This window comes from Mastacembelus armatus, chromosome 15 (assembly GCF_900324485.2).
Source record: "Mastacembelus armatus chromosome 15, fMasArm1.2, whole genome shotgun sequence".
Classification (NCBI taxonomy): Eukaryota; Metazoa; Chordata; class Actinopteri; order Synbranchiformes; family Mastacembelidae; genus Mastacembelus; species Mastacembelus armatus.
In genome coordinates, this window is record NC_046647.1 from 18,774,828 (window position 1) to 18,794,499 (window position 19,672).

The 19,672-nt window shown below is 38.1% G+C and overlaps 1 protein-coding gene across 14 annotated transcripts in view; it reads right to left on the reverse strand.

Moving 5' to 3' along the window:
• Window positions 1-19,672, reverse strand: part of LOC113132105 (calcium/calmodulin-dependent protein kinase type II subunit gamma-like) — a 56,569-nt gene that overhangs the window by 35,303 nt on the left and 1,594 nt on the right. The gene's annotated exons all lie outside the window — the stretch shown is intronic.

A 19,672-nucleotide genomic window follows, 5' to 3' on the forward strand; every position in this document is an offset into this window, starting at 1 on the left:
ATGGAGGGAAACAACATTACAGGTTTGTTTTTATGATACTGGCTACAGAGAGACAGTGACAATAAACTGATACTTACACCTAAGAAAAATGAGCGATTTATTTTTGGTGAAGTCATTTTGAAAAGCTAGTGTTTCAAGCAAAAAGCTAATGGTATTTGGTTCTTAATAAAATAAACCTCCATGTTTATCAAACATCTCAATCAGCAGGCATTTAACATTCAGGACAAACTGACTGATGTTTGCAGAGAGAGACATTGTGCTTTGGACTCCAGGTTGAACAAAAACAATGTTCGACTTCACATTGGAACTGCTCCAGCAGGAAGACACAGAAAGAGCAAAAACAACTAGTGATTGTGTGTAAAAAGTCCTGAGTTCGAACCCTGACCCACTGGGCTAAGCCAATCAGCTGCAGTTTTTATCCTGCATGTCTCTATACAAAGACATGCACATGTAAGGCCGGTTCAGCTCAATAACCATGCTTTTGTTTAGACCTCACAGACACACACGCTTTAGTCTGACCAGTGTGTTCAGAGGATGAAATCAAAGCAATCTGCAGACATTCCACAACCTTCTTCCCAGAGCCATAATGGGCTATTTTGGCTGCTTGTATTCTTAGAAGTTAGATCTGCCTGCAAAAATAGGACTTTTTTTCAGTACTGGCCTGAGATGATGGCTTTATTGTGCTTGTGATAGCAGACGATCTTGGCAGCAGGCTTCTGAGAGAAAGTAGAAGCTGACTGAGGAGTGTCACTTTTTCCAAATCCCAAAACAACATTTTGTACACAAACCCAGCAAAAGCATTTCAACCATTTTAAAGTAAAATGATATTGAAAACAGCATCATGCATTTGATTTCATTATCATTATGATGGGCTTTAATGATAAATTAAACAGAGGAAGAGGAGGAGTAGACGAAGAGCTGATGGTTTAACAAAAAAAAAAGGATTTAACTTTTCTTTCTGTTTCTTTGTAGAATTTAGTAAGAGAGTCAAACCGATAGCCTTCACCATCGCCACCCACACACTCTCCTGTTACTACTTTCCAGAGAGAAGCTGAGATATAGTGTCTACTCTAGAGAGAACAACACGCAGCACTTAGCCCAATTGAATTGAGTGATGACCGACGGCGTGGCACATCATCATATTCATTTATCCATCCAGCCTTCCCCTTATTACTGTCTCATACAGAAGCTCTGAACAGACTGGAGCAGTGCATAAATGAATGGATGGATAGATGCTTCTTTCAGCCCACATCCACTGTCTGAAAAATGATCCATATCCCCTCCCCCATGTACATCAATTAACTTCAGCCTGCAGCAAAAGGGAAAGACAATACTTTACAATAACTGCCAACAAACTGAACACAGAATATACACCCAGACCAAAAACAGCCCCAAACACTTTGACTGGTAAACCCCAACACTGTTGTTCTTATAATTTGGCGCCTATTGATTCATTTCAGTGGTGTTTTGGCTCTGCACTGTTTAAAGGTTTGGTTGCACCATTGCCAGTTTATATAGTCCACAAAACAAACACTGCTGCTTCTTCTGGACCAAAATTTAAGCTGGAGAATATTTACAGTGCAAAAGACCAAATATATACCAAGTAGTTAGAGGAGAAAGAATGAAGACGTAACACTGATAGCCTCCTAGGTTTCACCACTGTACATTAAAGAGCATCATATTTATTGACAGACTTTATATCTAGTCTTTAGCCCACATGTCAGACTGCAGCTCTGTCAAAGTCCACTATCCTCAGGGACTGTCAAAGACTGAGCACCCTGAGTCAACAAAGATCACCGTTGCCATGTATTGCTCTTCATCTGTTGGTAGGAGTGAACCTGGCAACTTGCTCCCTAAGCATAGCTGGATATTAGCATAATGAGTCAGTGATCAGACACATCCAGCACACAGACAACAGCTTCTCCGGCAACTTTATCATGAAGCCATTCATGCACAGCTACTATTCTCCTGAAGTAGTCCCATATAACTACACACACAACTTCAAGATGATAAAAACCTGCAAGACACATCATATTGACATAAATCAACTCACGACTCGTACCGTAACCATATATCAAACCACAAATTTTGCATTTAATTATGCATTGTCTATATCTATGGTCTTATTTTAATTCATTCAGTAGACTGACATGAACTATGAAAATCATTTAGCAGATTCTTGTATCAAGTCTGTACTAATTAAAATTAGTGGGTACTTGTATAAATATTTATATATGTAACCTGTTGAAAACTACTAGAACCACATTACTAATATTGATTATTGATATTTTCATCAAATCATTTGGCACTACACAACATTGACAAGTATGCTAACATGTGCTAACATATGCTCACCACATATGAAGTTTTTCATGCTGCACAGAAATAAATGGATTTGATGAAATAAATGAATTTCTACCTGGAATTTCAGAATAAATAAAGCAACAAATATAGAAGCACAGTCTAAAAAAAAAAAAAGAAAAAACAGATGACTCGTAGCTAAAGAAGTAAAACTTAAAGGAAGAAAGGATATTGCATGTTTCTTCACAAGTGCTTCACAAGTTAACACATGATGCTCAGAAGCAGGGGCAAACACATGATGGTGTGTGCAGATATATCTACTAATGCTGCGACTGACAAACAAAATAGCTGAACATACTAAAATGTCACTTCAACTTCAGTCCATTGTGTGTGTCTTACTGCACACATCTTCCTCATTCCAGCAAAGCCATTAGATAACCTAGCATATCCATTTGAAGCCTTTAGTGGCGTTCCAGTCATGTCAGTGAAAACAGCACTGGGAGCACAGCTGAAAGCATAGCTCTCGACCTTCTGCGCACAGGCACAGACGCATGCACATGTGCACACACACTGTTAGACACTGCTTCCCCTCTGAAAAAACTGAATCTGACCTAATGATAAAAAAAACACAGTGATTAGCTCTAATCAAGAGAAACTTTATCAATAAAGTACTAAAGGATGCTTTTCTTCCTAGTTTAGATCAATGGAGTTGTTTACTTTGAGCTCAGGTATCTTGAGATTGACATTTATCACCATATTTGCCATTTTATTGACAAATCAATCAAACTGATTAATAAAAAATGAGCACTATATTAATACATAATTTAACAATACCCTGTTGCAGCTCTTCCCAGGATTTGTCTCTAGTGCAATAAGGGAACGGACCAATCTACACTGCACCACACCCCAAGATAAGGAAGAAAATTGGATGAGCATTATTAAAACAAGACGTTTGACCCTGTGAAATAGAATGAGAGGCAGAGATTTTAAAAACTGAAGGGTAATATCTTCCAATCTAAGGATAAGAGGATAAAGGACCAACTGATATGAGACAAATGGATGGCAGACTGACAGAAACTGACAGGCAGAATGAAAAAAAAAACATAGAAAGACTTCGGGTTAGTCTGGCCTATGGCAGGCAAGACTATAAATAGATCCAATCCTCCTCCGGCTTACAGCCCTGAATCACACTGACCTGGCCCGGCCTGCATCACCAAGCAAAGACAGAGACACAATGACACAGAAACAGAGAAAGACACAGAAAGACGGGGGGCGTACAGAGAAACGAGAAATGTGGAGGCGAGTTTCTGATGCTGATTTTGTAAGATTATTTCCTGCTTGTCACAGCTTCTTCGTTCAACAAGTGATTCTAGTACATTCTATCACAGTAAGAGGTCAGTCTGGTGTCAGCGGGTCAAAGCTGAGGCTCATGTCACAGCAAAAATTATACAAACTGGATGAGGAGTAATGGAGAAGATAAGCAGGCAAAGATAGTTTTGATAATGCCACAATTCTTATTACAGTGAATTATGTAATGAAACCCAAAACACAGCAGTAAACATCAGCTAGCTGGATGGTTGGTAAATCCCCCCTAATTGGAGGTACGCCTGCTTTTTGAACTGCAGTGCCTAGTTTCCTGTGTCTATGTGTGCTGAATACAAAAGCAGACATATGATGTGGGGGATCTGGAGTTGTTTAAAGGTGTTTGGCTAAAGCTGAGTAACAAAGTAAGGTAATAAGTAATGTAAGGCATTACTTTGCAGTAATTAGTAATGTCATTTTTAATGACTAATGTGTAATATCTCACTGATTATTCAAGTATCTTGCCCAATACATCTGATTACTAATAACCAATCCTCAAAACATTTCACTTCACTCTCAAATCAGCTACTTTTTCATCCATCTTCTGCAGCATGCTAATTAGAGAGGCCAGTTCTGCTCTACTGAACTCCAGAGATGAACCAAGGGCACTGCCACAACTCAGTTAAGACAAAGAAAAGACTGGAGGAGAGAAAAGAAACAAGAGTCTACAGCCACACAGATCCATAATGTACAGGGGTATAGGTATAGTGTTTACAAGGCCAAACAATCATTTTCACTCACCTGATCTGCTGAACATTTTCTGAATTAATCGGTTATTTGTTTTGTCCATAAAATGTCCGAAAATGCCTGCTAACTTCCAAATGTCCTGTTTTGTATGTCTAAAAGTCCAAAACCCAAAGATATGAATATTTCATGGCAAGTCTTAGCTCATAGTAATAGTTTCATTAAATACCAAAGATGTCAACCGTATGCCCTTCATCCCAGCACGAATGGACATATTAGTCTGGACCAAAGTGGACTGAAGTTCAAAAATAATGGTAGTGGATTTCCCTATGAAAACAAAACGCCCATACATAAAATCCTGCAATTAATACATAAGACTGTGACTGTAAATCAGTCCAGGTGCACAAAAAACAGGTTTCCACCACAAACCACTTTACAAGAAAAACAAGTTCAGTATGAAACTATGATTTTAAGATTAACACATCTAAAAATGATTAAAATAGCAATTCTTAGATACTAACCTAAATCTGCAGATTTTAACCTACATTGCATCAAACCTCCAAAAAGACTCAACCACCAGGTGAACAAAAACATCTGCTCGCTACAGCAGGTTTCTCACAGGACTAGGCCTTAGATATTCTCTGCATTTTTCAGTAACTGATTTTCTATTGACATCCAACAAATACTGTCCACTAGGTGAACATAATATGTTGTATATGTCACTTTTCAATGTTTAAGCAAAAGCAACAATTTACTGAATATTAACCTTTAGTTGATAGAACAGCAGCCAAATATTCCATGTTATTAAAAAAAAAAAAACACACACACAAAACAGCCTCCAGTTTCCCAGTCTCTTTATGATCTATCCTTTCATTACTTTTAATGAGCCTGCATTGACCTTTTCTTTGCAATTAGAAATAGTCTTTAGAGCTCCTTAATTATTTTGACTGCAAATCCTTTCATATATATATATATATATATATATATAGAACTTTAAATTGTTCTGACCCTGTGGCTGCTCCCAGTTGTTTCAGATTTTTGTTTACATTTAAGAAATGCATTGCAGCTCAAGTTGAACTTATGATTATGAGAACTGGACCAGCTCAGTCATATTTCCTACATGATCTTCTGCTCTCACATTCGGGATGAAAAAAAAAAAAAAACAGTGTAGTAAGTCTGCATGTGTGACTGTGTGTGTCGGGGCCTGAGACATATCAGAGCAGCTCAACAAAAAGATGTAGTGACACACTGTGTATCCTCTCTGTTCACTTTGTTTTCACTTTTACGTTCCCTGTTGCGCATTATGTTCTTCATGCTAAAAGTCAGTGTGGGTGGCACACTGGGTGTGTTAAGTTGAGCTATTAAATGAAACTTAAACAGACCTTAGCTGACCTGCTGGGAAAGATTATTAACATCAGGTTGCTGTGCAGCATTGTGAAACGTATTGTGTGCCCCTGCCAGGACCCTTGGAAGTGTTTAGTTGGAAAAGTTCTCCCTGGCCAACAGGATAACAAATATAACCACAGCTTCACCTCCTTTAAATTTCTCCCTATGGGGAAACTGCAAAAGGGATATGGACTGTGTGTATGATTTCAAAAGTTGGGGGAGTTTAACACCATGAGAGGAAGGCAGCAGTAACAGTCACGCTTCCAATAGGAGGAAAGCATCGAGGTGGAATAAGGTTATTTTTGGGGCCCTGACCTTTGCCTGTAAAAGCTTCTGGTAGCTCAACCATGGAAGACATCCACTGTCAAAAATTAATTCTAGTACTCTAGGACTTAGCCGGCCAACAGAAAACTGAATACAGTAATTAATAAGCTTTTTCTTTAAATACCACCTATGTATTACTTACATGCAGTAAATCAAATAGAATTGTTAAATCAAGTAAATAACATAAATAGCGCTATACACTGTGTTCTTCATCTAAATACTAAATTAGGTGGTAAAATAAAGAGGTTTTTATTTTACACTTAGAAGATTTATCTAAATGGTTGGTTGGGCAAAACAATAGTTGAGGCTATGAAATTTCCATTTTTCATTTGATTTCTGACATTTTATAAATTAAACATAATCCAGTTGTCATACTCACTTTAAAAACAAGAAGGGTGTGTGTGTGTTTTTTTATTTGACATAAATAAAAGACCGGAATAAATTAGGAAAATATATATACTTTATCTGTGTTTACTCTCTTCCTGTTAATGAAGTTACTGAAGCCTTGTCACCACTTTTCAACGTGCTGCTTTATTGTAACTCAGTGACATTTGTGGTTCATGCACAAATCAAAGCACAAAAAAAGTAGGTCTGGTGTAAACTGTACAGCAAATACCAAGAGCGATATGAAAGACTGGAAAGTAATCTATCTCTATCAATTTATACTTACTCAGATAAGCCTTATTTGAGTAAGATAAGCTAGTTCATATTATCTTATGTTGAAAATCATTAAATGATTTGATTGGCGGTAAGTTCACTGACGGAGATTTTTTTATGTTTGGTGCTTGGGCTACAGCAGAGACTAACACAGATCATGGAGGTAATTAACTTCTGTTAAAAACCCTTCGTGTCTCTCACTGATCAGTCAAATGTGAACATTGTTATAGGTTCAGTGTGGCAACTCTGGTGTTCGTCACAAATAAATGTTCATATATCTGATTAGTAATTGTAGAAAAAATATAAATCGATACTTAAAGTAATCTTTGAAGCTGCAATCACAATAACTGCTTCAGTAAGTAATTTGGCTCATGTGCTGAAGTAATAGTAAGTAGTTTCACGATTTCCTGACAACTAATGACCTGACAAATTCAACCGATTATTAAAGATAATGTTTTAAGAGCACTGATCATGAAAATAACTATTGATTTAACCTTTTCTGTTGGTGTGTTACTTGACAGACTGGAACAAATGAAAGCAATTTGATAAAACGCACCTTTGCAATGAAAGCTAAACTAAAATCACTACAACTTTAAACTAGATTGACTGGGCCACAAGTTAGAGGATAAAGGTGGGTCTCTTTTTCATTCTCTCATGACTAAGCAACAGTGGGTGAAAACAAGACTTCAACAAAGGAGTGAATGCAACACATAAACTGGTGGATTTAGTGCTGATCTGTGGGACGGCAAGGGCTATGTCAGTGTTGTCATGGGAAAAACAAGGCATGCAGGCATACACAAGAAGGACTGGAAGGGACTACTTTCTAACTAAACCAAATTAGATACATAACCTATGTGTCAAGTATTCTCACATTTCAAAGGGTATTACTTTCAGAGTGGGAATACAGAGAAACATCAAAAACATTTATGTGGATTTGTGCAGTTTTTCCACACAACCACACTCGATTCTATGGTGCTGCTTTTTTTTTTTTTTACATCATACACGTCTCTGGCAGGGAAATTTAAGCCCTGCATACTTTGTTCAGTGATATTACAGCACTTCATCTGGAGCATACTTCAGTCCCAGTGGTCCTCAGGATTCTGGGAACTTGTGTTCTACCATTAGTTTGTCTTGATAGACAGTTCAAAAAACCACAACAGCCATGAGCTTCAGCCTCAGTAACTATGAAGAAGAAAATGGTTGGAGTCATGAATCAGAGCACTAACAAATCAAATATTTTTTCCTACTGTGAATAAACAAAATGAATCCAGAGATTCTGGTGGATGTTTTGCCTAATCTTTTAGCTTTAGCTCAGTGTTACCAACTACCACAACAAAACATTTTCTGTAACTGATTGTTTCTAACCAAAAAGCACCTTAAAACTGTATGTACACTTATATACTGACTTATTCTATTGAGTTATTCTGCAAGACCGGTGCAGAATCCCCTTTAACCTTCATCTGTCATTAAATTTGAATCAAGTAAAATCCTGAGCATTAGGGCTACATTATCACCTCATCATTTTTGTCCAGTGACCCTCAGCTAATGTTCTTAGTTTTACTGTTCTTTTAAAATAATGGATCAGAGCAGAAAGCTGTCCAGCACATAAAGTTTCATGCTCCTTTCACAGAGGGGAAGTGAAAAGACTGAAATCACAGCATTCCCAGAAACAACAACACATCTAAATATAAACAGCAATCACCTGTGTTTTGTTCCTGTTATCTTAACTCCACTGCACTGTGGCTAAGCAGATATCACATAGGATTAAAAACTATAATAACCGAATAAGATGATAATTCCTCCTAAAGAAATCATGTTGCTCAAACAGATTTCACATTTCCATAAAGTTTAATGTCTCCTCTTAGAATGAATCTCTTCATTTAATGTGCCAGAGCTTGTATCCTTGTATCAGTGTCAAATCAGAAACATCCACCACAGTACAACAGTACCATCAATTCCCACATTTTGTATGAGATTTATTATACCTCTTGCTAGATATAATAAATTTGCTAGAATTCCTGTTTCTGATTTGACTTTGCTGATGCCATGATGTCACTGTTCTTTGACTATTAAAATGCAACATTTCCTGTACATTTCAAATGAATAACATCTTGAAAGGGATAATCTCACTGAGTTTCACTCTCTTGACTGAAAAAAATGTCAGAGAAATTGGACATAATTGATGAATGAAAGTCTGTTAATTAAATAAATTCAACAAGTGTTGATGCTGACATGAATAAAGGGAAACTCAAATGATCACAATTTTATTTTCTGTAGAAATTATGCTTCATTTACAATGTGAGCTATTTGAGTAGCCTTTAACTATTGACACCTCAATGTTTTTTTTTTTTTCTGGCTTTTAATAGCAACAGACCAAGGACAGCCTTGATCCTCACTTAGTGATAACTGCTCACTGATGAGCGGCTGTTCCAGAGAGACACGCTTCAACCCTGACAATGACCAGCTCAGAGTTGATCAAACACACAAACACACACAGTTATCTCTTGGTTATTCCCAGAGAGAAGGGATAATGATCCCATTGTATGCTGAGATTGGCAGTCCTTACAGTAAGACATGAACATTCACAGTAGAACAAAAATTTTATGCACCCAGTAATGCTGTGTAAAGATTGACAGCTGACAGATTATGTCTGATGACTGAGCAGTGATAATTGTATACTCAGTATGAGTTAATCCCCCCAAAAGCAAATAATTGCATTATTTTTCATCTGCCAGGCCTGTATTCCCACAGAGCAAAAGCCACAATGTTCAGTGTTTATTTTGGAGTTTGTGGGACAAGTCTCATTTGCTGTATGTGCAAAGACCAGCCCTAACACAGACTTCACAATGCAGGCTTTGTGTGAGCACTGAGCTGTGTGGTGTTATCACCCTTTGCTCTGAGGAGTGGGTTGTAGAGTTTTACAAGTAATAATCAACTATTATGTACGCCTGTACGTTTTAGCATGACCGCTAACCAGAGACTGAAGAAACTGTTGTTTATATTTCCAACCACAAACGTTGCTCCACTGTTGTACTGGTGTCAAGGCTGGATTACTAAATTACACACAAACTTAACATTGTGTGTCAAGAATATGATGTAAGTCACTATTTTTAATCTAGAATTATCCTAGTTTTGGATCATTAGAAAAATGCTGTCAACAAACTCCCATAATATTGTGACAGCTTCGTTTGTAATTCTCTGGTGATCAAGTGGAGGTTGTGCTTCATTCCCCTAAATCTTTCACAAAACTTACATCACTCACACCAGCACAAAAATATGTTAATGCAACAGGCCCTGAAAAGGACCTTGATGGTGGGTAGACTTTTATTATGAAAGGCTGTTTTGATTGTAACCTTGGAAGCAGACACAAACGTAGCGTGTTGGTGGTGCGCCAGTACACACTTCAAGTAATGGAACTGCACACCCAACTCCAGTGAACAAATATATTGGGAAACTAAAAATTGTTATTATTAGAGCTGCAGAGCAGCTTTCAGTGAGGACAATCAAATGACTGGCTGAGCCAAGAACCAGCAGGCAAGTATTAATTGTTAAGGTGAAACTAATACTAAACAGACACAAATGACAAGGCATGGCATAAAGAGAGTACAATAAACTGTTTTTATGAGCGTGTGTCTTTATGTTTGATACACGATTGACTGCAGGTGTGAGTTTGTGTGTGGCTGGACAACATCCTCCTCTTGGGAAAATAGCAGCCTTGTGCCTACTGTAAATTGAGATAACAACAAAAGGTGAATAAACATTTACACAGATCACTAGGTTGTGTGTGTATGGGCCAGTGTATGTTTGTGTATGCTCCTTTGCATTTCAAGCCAAACTGGCATGCTGGTCAGTGCGGCACAACACGGTGGCATTTTGTAAAACAATAAATAAGAATAAACTGAACAGATATGCAAAGTGACATATAGACTTTGTCATGGGTTTCCTGGAAAAAAAACAATAGTCAACTTCAAAAATGAGATTACTGACTGGAATAGGAGAGAGAGAATGACATGGTAAAGGAAGATAAATGACACAAAAACAGCAGTGTTCAGAAATGGTTAAATCATGACAATGAAGTAAGCTTTGGCAGTATCAAATGATGCGTTGAGACAACCATATCAGGCTGAAGTATTCGTCTTCATTTTGTCCAAGAAGAAGAAAAAATATTTTCACGTTGACTTAATTTTTGTGTTGTTCCCTCTACGGAGAGAACTTTATATTTCAGTCTTCTCCCTGTTTAGCACGAAGGGTAATGACACTTGCCAGGTGCAGTTTGTCAATCTACATTTCTTTATCCTTCTCATTAACAAATCTCATCAAAAGATAGAACCAATACTGAACTGATCGAACTCACATTACCGGTGTCCAAAGCATGGTACCTCCTATTTCTGTGCAACAAGGTTTCATTGTTTTCTAGAAAACACATCAGTGATCCACACATTGTTACAGTCACCTCATCACTGATCTGCTATTTCTGTTTCAACTTACAACGTCCAGAATCAGTTCATTCCGAGTTAGTACATCAGATAAATACTAATGCTGTATAAAGTGCAGAAATCATCCTGGGAACTTACATTTCTACATTCAACAAGTGAGCAACACCGTTGTTTGAGTAAAACATTGTGTAACATGCACATTATGGGCTAAACTGCAACCACATTTCCCCATTGTCAAACTGTTGACCAAGGATTGATTTCCCTTAGCAAATAAAAAACAAACAACACAACACTGTACTTTTAAGGCCTACATGTGGACAACAGTTTAAAAATGACAGCGCTGTCATCATTATGCATGTTTTAGTGAACTGAAGTGAGTTACTACCAGAGCATGTCTTGACTTTTACACTGGAACCTCTGCACACACCTTGTTGTTGTTTCTCAAATCCCTAATCATTTTGTCCCAAACCATTTGAGAAAAGGCAGGATTTATCAGCCAAAACAAACACAGAGGTAGATTTGATACATTACTTTTATTGCTTTAATCTAAATTTTGTTTTCTATTAGAAGCCATTTACTTTCTGTAGATTTAAAAGTTATCAAGTTTTACTTTAAAAGTGGTAGAGACCTGAAGGAGCTCTTTACTTTCCTCTCTATTCACACAAAATACAAATATTTTACTCTGCAAATTATTCTGTGAATACCTGAGCTGACTGCTTAAAAGCATTTACTCCAATGGTTGCTGTCAGATTAAAGCCCTCAAAAGTGAAGTAAACATCGAGTGTCTTTTCAGTGGATCTGATAGACGGTCAGGCGGTCTGAGTGGGTCTACCTTAGCAGGAGGACTTGAGAGTGAAACGGTAAATCTGTGTTACTATCCATTGTACATGACACCAAGTGAATATGATCACCAGGTTTACGTAATCTTAGCTGTCAGGTGTGAACGATAGGAAGCATGAAGGATAGCCGTTACCATGGAGACAGTCTGCTTGATTGACAGCACTGTATGATCAGAAATGGATTATTCCCAGACATGTCTGAAGAGCCTGGAGACCAATACAAACACATTCATACACACAACCAGAGATAACTAATGGTCCCTCCAGCAATTTGTGTTTACTTTAAATAAATTTTGATACAATTCAAAGATTCATGATTAAACTTAAAATTAAAATGTATTCAGCAAAAAATCCACCGTATTTTAAATATTTATTTGTTAGCATTTACTTCATTCCTTCTTTCCTGACAGGGACTCAAATCAGCAGCTCATATACAACCCAAACGGATATATTTAAATACATTTTTATTCTCTAAATGGCTCCAAATAATCTAATTGATGGACTTTTTTGCTTGAAAAATTATTGAAATGCTTAATGAATCCTGAGAATAGTTGCATATTGATTTTCTGCTTATTATTAGTCATTACAGGGCTAGTTTACTCTAAACTACACAAAAAAGATACAGAGATACAGAAAAACAAAGATACAGAAAGCAAAACCAAGACATGTAGCTGCATACAAGCTCCCGTGAAATAGTTTTAAGGTGCTTTCACATCTGCATTTTGGTTCAGTTTTGTTTCACTATAGATGAACCTATCAAGTATTTTTCCAATTAACTGACTAAATGTTCCAAACCAAAGAGAAAATCCTTGCACTGGAGAATCTGTCATCTGAAGTACAGTTTTAATAATTCAAAAGGATAGTTACTGTAGTGTGTAGTTGCTATTCTAAATGTAATCACTAGGACATAAGATCAACACTCAAGCCACTAATGATTATTGTCATTATTAATTAATGCACAAAAACCACAAGATCCCAAAGCCAAAGTTGACTTATTCAAACTGGGCCAATCAAAGCTCCAGACCAACGTGAACGCATCAGATTGTCTGTTTTATCCATTCAACAGTCTCAAGCAGCAATTTTTTTAGATCATGTTTGGCACATTTTCTGTGGATTAACTGATCACTCAGCTTTCACTATAGGACAGGACAGGACACAGGAGAATAGAAACACTGCTCTGCTGAAATGATTCGTTGACTGATTAAGCCATTTATTAAGTACAAAAGCCACAGTCACTGGGCCCAGCTTCTCAAATGTGAGTCTCTTTTTGGTATAAATCTCATGTTTGTGCTTTAGACTGTTGCTCGGCTAAAACAAGCAATACAAAGACATCATCAACCTGGGCTTTTGGAAATTGTAGTGGACATTTTTATACCACTGAGTAGTGATGAAAACATTATTTACTTGCAGCTTTACTATTTTTATTTCTATTTTCAATTTAGTTGCAGTTTTATTGACTTGTAAAATCAGCTTCTAGCGATAAAGCAATCCCCTTAAAAAGTAAGTATTTCAATCAGCATCCATTGTCCTTGTCCAGTGCTTTATGACAAATAAAAATTTTATTCAAGTTGGCTCCCACATGATACCATATGCTTGGACAGAGGGGATAATGATGAGCAGAGAAAAAGAGGGCAAGATGAATATGACAGGATGAGACTGAGCCCACACACACACACACACACACACACACACACACACACACACACACACACACACAACTATCCTGTGTCTTGATAAGAAAGAGTTTGCATGCTCTGGGAAAACTAACACCAGTGCATGTGATACAATACACTATTTCTGCTTTGAAGCATATAACCCTGACTGTCTCACTCTCTCTTTCCATATCTACATCTTTCTCTTTCCATATATGACTCACTCTCTCCATCTCATCAAATATTCACAGTTGGTCCCATTAAACATTCACTGTGCAGCGCTGCTACGTTTATCTGCCCTCCGCCAATGAGCCTCCAGCGAGTGCACTAGAAGCTCACCAAAAGCCTGAAACAACACACACACGTGTCTAACTGGATGGCCTGCGATGCCGCAGCCTTGCAGAGATGGGAGAGGGGAGGAGATGACTGGAAAGAGGGATGGAAGAAGTGGAAAAAGCAACAGTGAGACAAAGAAAGAAGGGAATGGTGAGATAAAGGAATGAAAAGAAGTAAAGAAAAAAGTGTGAGGGCTCATTCTTCAGCTCTGGTCCACGTTCAGTGAGAGCAGAGCAGCTTTGCACGTCAATAATTCAACAGTGGGACAAGAGCCACCAGCTTCTCCCTCTTTCTCCTTCTGTGACATCACAAGGCCTTACCTAATAGCAGCATAAAAATACACTCACTTTACAGTTCAACACAATACATGACACATAATGGTAGCTAAAAATAACACGAACACCATCAGGATAGACCATACTGTGTGCTTCCTTTGGGTGTTACGGTGTGCCTACACAAAAACGTGTTTCGAACAGCTTACAGAAAAGATTCACCATTACATTGAATTAATCACCAGGGTCAGAGAGAAAACTGGAAGACAGTACTCAAGTAGAAGTGACTTAGTAGGGCTGGAGGTACAGAAATGTTACAGAGAAAGACTAGTGTTACATTACGGAACTATTAAATAATAACTTATCAAAACATCAGCACATATCCATCATTCCACAGTGAGAACAGCACCAGGCTTTAGAGCCTTATGACATGTAACCAGCGAAGACGACAAACTCAGACAGTTATCCTAAACAAAAACAACCAACAACAAATAAAAAGTATGGACACTTTGAGGAGCCGTAATGCCCATATGCTTGTCTATTAATAACCCTCACTCCTGGTGCACAACCTCTAGCATGTTACACTTCTGACCACACCCCCAATCAGTGAGGTAACATCATTTGTTTCATTACCTGTCAGAGTCAAAATACCTGTTTTGTATAGTATGCTTTATGTTGTATTTACAGTATGACAGATGCATGAAATTTGAGTTCATCTGTCTGTTAATGTGATGGCATTTTGCATTTTTCTATGAAAATGACTTAAAATGGTATGAAAATAGTTGCCCATGAATTTTCTGACAACCAATTAAATAACTAATCATTTAAACTTTAATTGTGTGTAGTGTTGGGGAGTAGCAGTAATTGTTGTCAGAGTAAATTACAATATCCCTCTGAAACGTAATGAAGAAGTATAAAAGTGATGAATCAGTAAATCCAGCCAAGAAAATAGTGTAATACAATGCAAGTTGGCTCTTTCAGTGTTTTCTGGTTTATTAAACTGACTTCATTTTCTTTGTGCATGAGAGACGAAGCTTGAAATAACAAATCCATGACAGTAATCTTCTAACGCAGTAAAATAACCACTGCCACGACTTTTACATAAAAGTCCTTTTGTCATTTGTTCTGATATGAAACCAACATGTTAAAGTGCCATCAGATTATTTGGGGGGGGGGGGGGGGGGGCTTGTTAGACGGGGCTTTACAACAACATCCACGATTGCAGTTAAAACAGGACACTGGTGATGACAGTGAGCTCTGTAAATGGAAAACTGCAGACAAAAGCTGAGCAGGCAAAAGCAAACGCTGATTTCCTTTTATACAACTAGATATGCATGGTTTGGTTTTCACACAATGAGATGAGTTGCTGCACTGAACCTTCTGTCACAAAAGAGATACGAATATATCTTCTACGCTTCCGTTTATAGTATTTTTCAAATCAAACTACTGACTTCTGGTATTTTATCTTAATGTACAAAATGGATTCAAGCCTCTACGTGCAATGTACAGATGTCACGGCTCATCACAGAAACCACAGGGAGGAGACCTCTGCATCGCCCCTTTTCATCAGAATGTGCACAGAAGCAAGTGGGAGCTCACCATCACTAAAGTAACATAAACTTATGGCTGCTCTTCCCTTCTTAACTTCTGCTTACCACGATGTTTATCAGATAATCACACTGTCTCATGCTAACAATAATTGTCACTATCTACTTCTGTAAACTTCGTTCTTGTGCAATGCAGCATTCACAGCTGCCAGTATCAGTTCTGAAGTGAAGGAAACAGTGGAGATCTGAGTAGCTGGTATTCACTGTGTCAGATAAACACTTCTGCATGTTCCGGTATGTGTTTCAGAAGAGGATGATAGTACAGCATCAACATACATATAGGGTGCTAAAAGTGGAAACCTGGATCTGCTTTGAGACATTATAGCGTGTAGCACTGTGTAGTGACTCCACCCACTATGATAAGCTAAACTAATTGGCTGTTGGATGTAGCCATTTATTTAACTGTCAGATATGCAAATGGTATTGATCTTTTCTCTACAAGAAAACTGGCCCCAAAATATCAAATCATTCTTTGAAATAAAAGTCAATTAGTGAATAAACTGCTCAGCTGCAACACTAAACTTTAAATTATGTATACACTAAGCTTCCACTGTGACAGTTTTCTTGTGTAGACATTGCTAGACATTTTTTGTTTACCTTTAATATGCTCTATACATCCTTGGATGTTCATAAACTGAAATTGCTTTTGGCATTCACTATAGAATAATATAAGATACTATCAATGTTTATTAAAATTGAGCATATAAATTTCTTGAGCATATAAAAAATGCTCAGGAAATGCAAATAGTAATAGAGAAGTAACTCAGCATACTGTGTTCTTAACACTGAGTGTCTGTGTCAGCGACAGACCACGTGTGAATGTGCGAGCATCCGCTTGAGTGGCTGTGAGCGTACATGAGACGCCACACGGCCCAGAGCCATAATCACTGACCTCACCACCAGTCAGCTCTCTGAGCCACAAAGAACCTGGCTTAATCCCACCTATACAAGAAAACACACACACACCAAAACACAAACACACACACACACACCTCTAAGTACAAACAAAACACCAACGTTCTCCAGACATCAAAGTACCAAAGCTGATATACTGTACTTTCAGTGTTTGCAGACACTGGGAACACAAGCAGAGATCACACTAAACATAACCAGTATGTGTGCATTTGTTAGCATGCAGGTCGAAAGAGTCAGAGAGACCGAGCATCCAGCTACTGCAGTGCTGCTCAAATGTAGTAGGAGAGCAACATAATGTTCATGCCTATTACTGCAAATAAAGACATGTTTTGGATTATGGTTGTGTTATCTTGGCTATAAATTGTGATTGTTCTTGTAGTTTTGGCCATAACATACAAATATACATGAATTTGGAAAACATTTTGTTACATTTTCACAAGTTAGGATTAGTGAAGGCAAACAGCTCAGTCACTCACCACCGCACTGCTGAACTTAAGTCACACTGAGGTGACTGTGATGGATGTTTACAACCAATAGACAGTTAAATGATTTTATCATATGCTCAGTTCTGTGGCTCTAATATAAGGGAGTAACATACTGTGGACTAAGAAAACTGTACACATGCTAAACTTCAGAAGCCTCGGCAGGTCAAAGTTGAACCAAACAATCAGTGTGTAAACTGTGATGGAGGTTTAAAACAGATGGTTTGTGAAATATTTGCACTGCTTGGTTTTGTTTTCAGCTCCAAATCCATTGGCTGGCCTGGGGGTTTGTTTAAACCTGTTTTCTTCTGACTGCTCTTCTCTGTTTCCTTGTCTGACTACTAGCAATTAACATTGCAAGTAAATTGTTATTGTGACCTAAAATGACAAGGGCCCAAATGATGAAAATAAGCTAAGTTCTAATAAACGAAAATTATTCTGGCTCCCTGTGACATAACTTCTCTTTGTTTTTCTTTGAGTTTTGTAAGGATGTTTGTAGGGTTGAGGCATGGAGAACATGTTTCTTGTGTTTGTGAAAAACACATTGGCAGTGCCAGAGCATTTCAGCTCTGATTAAGGGCACTGCGCACTGGAGGAGAGACTAATGTGTGTGTATTTCTCACTGAAACTGTGGAGACAGGCCTTTTATGCATACAGTTTAGTATGTGCAACTATAATAGTGCTTTAGGTGAGAAAAGAGCGATCGCCTGTGTGTTTGTGTGTGATAATTGTGACCAGAACTCAGAGAGACACACACTTATCACACACAACGTGGTCTCTGCCAGACAGCCTATGGGATGAAGAGTTTCACCCCTGCTGTTGCCGGGTTACTAGCTCCGGACCACTGCCAACACAACCCTCCATGCAACACACGCACTAGATAAAATCGCCTGTTCAGAAGTGTTTTCAAGATCCTTCCTCAAATCAATCTTTTGTTTACAAAAAAAGAAGGGAGGGGATTGGTGACAGGAAAAAAACAATATAAAAAACAACATGGGCGGGGGTGTTTGAGAGAGACCGAGAAAGAGAGGCAAAGAGGCAGACAGCAATTCAGCCTGCATCCCCTGGGAAAAGAGCAGCCCAATCAGTCCAGAACTGGCCCTGATCTGCAGCTCACATCATCACTCAACCTTTGGTGGCCTGCTCTGACGCGCATTTGGACAAACATGCAGCACACACAGAGTCTGCAACACACTCACGCATCAAAATGAGAACAGATACAGCGAAAGATCAGTGGAATACATGTGCAAACACATGCAATCAAGACAAACAACAGACAAAAGCTCCTGGATTCAGCTACATTGCAGAAGAAATACTATGGCACGAGCAGTGTAACAAGCAGACTAATGATAACAAATCTGCCACAAACACTGAAGCACAGGTGGTGTGGCTCTTCAACATGTTAACCTGCTGCATACGAACACACACACGCACACGCACACGCACACACACACACACACACACACACACACACACACACACACACACACACAGATGTCAAGGATGAACCCAGGTTATTAGGTCATTTCTAACAGCTACAGTAACATTGATCTCAGCAAAATAATGACTGAGATTTTAAAACATCAACAGTACTGATGAACAGTTTATCTAGATTTAGCTAAACCACTTTATTTGGAAATAAAAGAATCTGAAATGCTGCTGATACAACTTGAAATTCCAGCTAACTTCAAGGGTATAATAATTCAAACTTCGATCAGCCAAAACTTCGATCAGCCAAAACTGACATTGTATACAGTACGTGCAACAGGCCAGGCCTTGTACTCCAGTAGAGAAAAACATAACTCCCTTGTTAAGTTAGCTTGTCACTACCACAATTTACAGTTTTGTTATCAGTTTTATTTTTGTATATTATGATTACATCAAATTGTTGCACAAACACTATCATGTATTTTTCTTGTGTTGTACAAAATGAGCACGGAGCTCACATTTCTGCCAAAGTGGGAAACGGCTTGAAAGTCTTTATTTCTTTAGAAATGGTGTGGCAGCTGGAGTGTTAGTCATTTAGGTGGTCAGTCAACTCTTTAGAGATTACCTTTAAAACTGTGTTCAGTGGTCTTCAAATTGTCTCAGACATTTTTTATTCCAAAAAAATGTGAGGTTTAGACTCGAACATCTTATCAAAGAAAACAGGCACCTTATTTCAAACCTCTCATCACCTGACTGCTCCTTTTTCCAGCTGTTTGTCACCTTATATCTAATGTTGCCATGTTCTCATTATCTTTACCAACACAAACCACAGACAGAGCCATTTAAATAACACCAAAGCTGTTGTTGTAAACTAGAACTTTCCTTTTCCACCTCCTAAAAGCTGCAGTAAGCCTTGAGGATATTATAGGCTAAAGGTCAAGCTGGTGCACATACAATCCTTTGTGAGAGACCAACTGCAACCATAACAAAC